Below are 5,862 nucleotides of genomic sequence, written 5' to 3'. Positions count from 1 at the left end.
GTTCTTTCTTACACAGCAGTTCACTTGGCTTAAAGCCAAAAACTAGTTTTAACTTAAAGAGAACAAAATAGTGGGAAAGCAATGGTAATGTATAAACCAAAACTTACATCACTTAGTATGTTCTGAAACATAGGTGTTGAAGTTCATAGACCCTTGTTATAAAGTGATATAACTGAGAATCAGTAATGAGGGCATTTACTGCCCAAGCAGTAATGACACCAAAACAGATGGCAAAGAATCTACCAGAATGAAGAAAAGTTGTTTTTCATTCCTGTTGGGACATTTGAGGTTTCCCTGAAAATCTCTTTGAGACATCCTTGTTTAAAAAAAAAAAAAAAAAAAGATTTATTTATTTATTCACAAGAGACACACCGAAAGAGAGAGAGGCAGGCTCCATGCAGGGAGCCTGATGTAGGAATCGATCTCGGGACTCCAGGATCACGCCCTGGACTGAAGGCAGGCACTTATCCGCTGAGCCACCCAGGCTTCCCCTGAGACATCCTTCTTATTCACTTGCCCTCTACCAGCATCCATCGGGCAGCTTCCTAATGCCAAAAGTCGCAAGGGACCAAGGTCTCTGGTCCTGATTTGATCTCCTTCTCCTGCTCTTTTCATGTCCACCCCTTCCTTCCCTCCACACCCACACTGCTGCTCTCACCCTGCTGCAAACCATCCTTAATAATATTTAGACACCCCAGAATGCTATGGTGAATGATGATAACACCTCTGAAGATAACTAGACATTGAAAGAGACACATTAAAACTAATGAATAAATGGGTCATTTTTCACTAAAATGCAATTGTAAATAAACTCAGAAGTGAGAAAGGCGGGGGCCGTTTTTTCTCATTCCTGGTAAGAAGCTGAGATAAACTGAGTGTAAATCGAGATCCAATAGGTATTGGCAGGAACGGATTAAGATCTATGAAAATTGGGATACTTTAATGAGTTATGTTGAACAGAAGCAATAAAAACTGACCCAGGAAGGAGGCCCCAGAGAGCCCGGTGGTCCTTGCAACACTTGGGGTTGTAACACGTCTCTCAAAACTGTTGGGCTTGGCAAGTAAACATTCAACTTTCCTTTTAGAAGCTCTTATTGGGCTAGAAGTCAAGAGGCCACATTTATGGTTTTCTTCTGCTGCACTATGAAGTCTTAATTAAGAACATCACTTAATCTCCATGTGCCTCAGTTTTGTTATCCCTACAATGGGAGTAATTAAATCATGCTTCTTACCTTAAAGGTTTTTAAGGAAGATGAATTTGATAAGGAATGTGAAAGAACTATGTAAATAGGGGGGGAAAGTCCTAGGATTTAGGAGACAGCTCTAACAAAGTCCAGCCATATAAGCTACCTAGGGCTATTTATTTCACCCATGGGAGTCTAAAGTTTCCTCATCTGTAAAATAAGGAGCTTGGACTCCTTAGTGGTTCTCAAACATGGCTGCACTTAAGAATTGCTCGGGGAGCTTTTTAAAAGTAATGATGCCTGGGTACTTCCTCAGACCAAATAAAGTAGAATCCCTGGGGATGGTCCCAGACATCAGCCTACTTCAGAACTCCCCATGTGATTCTGTTGTTCAGTCAGCATCGTAAACCACTGAACTAGATGATCTCAAAGGTTTCTTTCCTGCTAACATTCCGTGACTCTTTAATTTGTTTTATAATTGCTTTGATACGTATTGGCCTTGATCCAGACTCTCCTGTCTTAAGGGGAAATATCCCCCAAATAACAATAGAAAGGTGGCAGAGGGCAAACCATGAAGCCACATGCCAGAACAGTGGATCCCATCTGTTTCAGCAACATGGTCTAAATAAAAAACTGAACATGATTGTTGCACACGTAGAACAATATTTTTCAGTATTTTTCTCTTAACAGAGGATGGGATCTTCTATAAATGGAACCATACAGTCTGTAAGCATTTAAAATTGGTTTTATTCACTTTGCATAATAAATATCCAAGTTGAATGGATATTTGAATCACTTAGCGATTCATCCAAGTTGTCGCACATATCTGTCGTTAGTTCCTTTATAGTGCTGAGTAGTATTCCGTGGTGGGATAGACACAATTTGTTTCATACTCACTGAATTACAAACATCTGGAGAGGTTTCAGTTTTTAACCACTGTATAAAGCTGGTATGAATTTAGTAACAGTGTTTGTATATACAAGTTTGTGTTTGAGGAGATAAATGCTAGAAGTCCAAATTCTGGGCCATGTGATAAGTGCATGCTTAGCTTTGTAAGAAACTGCCAAAGTGTTCTCCAGAGTGACTGTAAAATTTTATATTCTCACTATCAGTGTGTAATTCTGTTTCTCTGCATCATCACCCACATTTGATATTGTCATTTTTTTAAATTTATTCATTCTGATAAGTATGTAGTGATCTCTCATGTGGTTTTAATCTGCATTTTCCTAATGGTTAATGATGGTGAACACCTTTTAAGATTTTAATTCTTTGAAGTTTATTGAGTTATTTATTTTTTTTAGTGGCCAAGCATATAGTGCATTGTGCTTGTTTCACGGGCACTTGAAAAAAAATTGTATAGTGCTACTCTCAGTTGGTGTTCTTATGTCTGCGCATTAGATCCTGTTGACTGGCTGTGGTGTTAATTCCTTTTATATCCTCACTGATATTCCATCTAGTAGTTGTGTCATTTGCTGAGGGTGGGGTGGTAAAGTCTACAACTTTAATTACAGACTGTTTCTCCTTTCTTTTCTATCAAGTTTTGCTTCATGTATCATAAGGTTCTGTTGTTTGGTACATACATATTTATAAATTTTATGTCTTCCTGGTGGGTTGGTCCTGTTATCATTATATAATGTACTCATTATCTAGGAGTTTTCTTTGTTCTTTTTTGTTTTGTTTTGTTTTGTTTTTGTGTTTGTTTTCTTTGTTCTGAAGCCTGTTTTATCAGCATATTAATTCATACAACGTACCAATATAGCTACATAATATGTATATTTATATAGTGTATTAACATATTAACTTATATAGCATCATTGAAATTATATCATTATAGAGATGGATAATAGATTATGATTTCCAGGGGTTAGGGAGATGGAGTAGGTAGGGAGGTGGCTGTGACTATGAAGGATGAGGGATCCCTGTGAGAGAACTGGCCTGTGTCTTGACCCTGGTGGTCATGTGCACCTACACAAGTAGAATTTACATACACTATAAATGGCATAGAAGTGCACAGACATATACATACACACGAGTGTATATGGAAGTAATAAAATCTAAGGTTGATTGGTTATAACAATATTAATTTCTTAGTCATGATATATGGCTTTGTTAAATGTTACCATTCAGAACAATTAGATGAAGGATAAATAGGATCTCTCTGTATTATTTCTTACATCTGCACGTATGTCTCAAAATAAAAAGTTAAGAAAATGAATGGGTTCTTCCTACTTTTGTATATCTTGGAAGTTTTCCATAGTTAAACGTTTTGAAAAATTGATGGAAAGTTAGCATAAATTCTACTCATTTACATGTTCCTGTTTGTGTTTTCCCCATTCACTCGGTTCTGCAGACACTATATGAAGACATTTAGCCTGGGACTTTGTGCACTGAGCGTCAGTACCTCTGCCATTTTAACATTCCATTTTAAAAGCCTACTTGCTCCTCAGGGTACCGTCTGCCAGAACAGGAGCCCCACTACCTAGATAGGCTTGGATTGTTAGGAGACTTGCCTGGATTGTGGGGAGCTGGGAGGACCTTACACAGCCATGAACACTCTCACTTGGTGCTGTCCTCATACTTCTTTCCTGCTTTATCTTTCCTTTTCTTCACCAATCCATGTGACTATAGGGGAAAGGACCTCAGAATTTGGAGGCTAAATATGTGGACTCTGGACCAAGTTCAGTCACTGTTCAGTCCAGATTTGGGCAAGTCATGGACTTTCTAAGAGTCCCTGTTTCTTCAACTGTTGAACAAGGATTATTGTACAACCATCATACAGGGTTGCCTAGAGATGCCAGTCAGGCCCAGAGCAATTGAATTGATTGGATCTCCAGTCACCTGGGGAGACTGAGAGCATAATTAACCTTGGCAACTACTGACTCCTCAGCTAGGGTCTGAAAGAGCAGCTACTCCCAGATCGTGAGTGCCCAACCCCTTCCTCCCCAGGGCCTTGGCTATGAGGCACCTCCAGAGTCCTGTGCCCTCCCTGCCTGTCCTGCTGTGAGCTCATCCTCCAACCTGGTCCCCTAAGGTCTCCTGCTGTGCCCTATGACTGTCAGCTCTGGGCTCTCCTCAAGCCTTGTGGCTCGTGGTACCCCTGGGCATTTTGGGGGCTCACCCCTGTCCTCTCAGCTGTAGGGCCTGGATTGGATCCCTTTCTCCAAGCTGGAATTCTGCTCACACAGGTGAGCACATTGGCTAAAAGCACTGGCCACATGGTTCTAGACTCAAATCCTGACTCCACCACTGGCCATCCTTATGATCACAGGCTACTGAAGTAAATTCTCTAGCCCTGCTTTCTCCTAACTATAGTACCCAGTCATAGGGCCAATGTGAATATTCCCAGAAGTAATGCAGGTAAAGTGCCAACCCAGAGCTTCTGATATAGTGAGTACTCAACAAATATAGACATTGTTTTCATTGTTACTATTGATATATAGCATAGAACCATCACCACTATTTCCTTTGATTGGACATCCGATTAGGGATGGTGATTGATGCCCCAGGTGTTCCCTAGGAGAAAGTCATCACAGCTGAGCCAACCTCCTTAGTGATGAGAGCCCTGGCTCAGGGGCCTGGCCACTGATGCTGTGGTGTTGAGATCACAAATTTTGCTCACTAACACAAACTACAACAAGGCCAAAATGGTCAGACGTTAGTCCCAGACTAAGCAAAACAAAATATTTAGTGTTCCCCCTCCCTACCCCAACCCTGCTCCCCAACACACACACACACACACACACACACACACACACACACACACACACGCATCCACTCAGCTGTGTGGAGCTCTAGGTATCATAAGGAGGCAAACAGGGAACATGGATTTTAGGTAGAGGCACATCTAGGTAGTGCATATACCTTGATGTAAGTTTGTACATAAACATGAGGCAGGAAAGGGATGGAGAAGGCTGTGTCCACTTGCCCTAGTCAGGGTAGTCCATACTAGAAAACAAAATGATCTAACAGGGTGTTTGCCAGGAGAAACGCCTTGTTTAGGAGTGTCTGCAGAATAAAATTATAGAGAAACCTGCCTGTTGGACAGCTAGCAAGTTTCATATTTTCAGGGGCAAAGCTGCAGCGGACCCCTTAGACGTCCCTAATGCTACCATCTGAAGAGGGATGGAAGGAAAATCTCCTCCCCCTCTGCCATCGTCCTTCCTGTGGACAAGGTGAAGTTATGGGCCGGCCCCCCGACAATAGGAGCTGCTTCCCATGACAACCAAAGATGCTGCCACCACATCAGAGCAAGAATTACAGTCAGCTTGCATCGCCTCGGGCAGTGCGTAAAAGGGGAAATCAGCACCGCATTAAAGGGAAATGAGTATTTGTTTTGAAATGTATTTAAAAGCTCTGGCTGGTTAATTATTTAAGGACCAGCGGGTATCTCAGCTACCATGGAAACCTCTGGCTCAGTGATTCCTTCCTGGACCCATCAGACACCCCCATTCAATAACACACACAGACATACACAAACACGCACGTGTGCACACATTCTCACGTGCATGCACGCACTCATAGTCATTCACACGCATGCACAAGTGCACACAGGCTCACGCACATACACTCTGTCACTCACACAGACACACAAGCTCACTCACACACACATGTGCACAATTCTCACACACAGTCACTCACACAGATACACACACACACACACACACACACACATCCATGT

At 41.8% G+C, this 5,862-nt stretch overlaps 1 long non-coding RNA gene across 1 annotated transcript; it reads left to right on the top strand.

Moving 5' to 3' along the window:
• Positions 1–3,965: 3,965 nt before the first annotated feature.
• On the top strand, positions 3,966–5,534 carry LOC144296524 (uncharacterized). The gene is made up of 2 exons (XR_013363623.1): positions 3,966–4,369; positions 5,252–5,534. It is a non-coding gene; the product is annotated as an uncharacterized LOC144296524 (long non-coding RNA).
• The last annotated feature ends 328 nt before the right edge of the window (positions 5,535–5,862 follow it).

Source organism: Canis aureus, chromosome 24, assembly GCF_053574225.1.
Source record: "Canis aureus isolate CA01 chromosome 24, VMU_Caureus_v.1.0, whole genome shotgun sequence".
NCBI lineage: Eukaryota > Metazoa > Chordata > Mammalia > Carnivora > Canidae > Canis > Canis aureus.
This window is presented reverse-complemented; position numbering and strand designations above follow the sequence as displayed.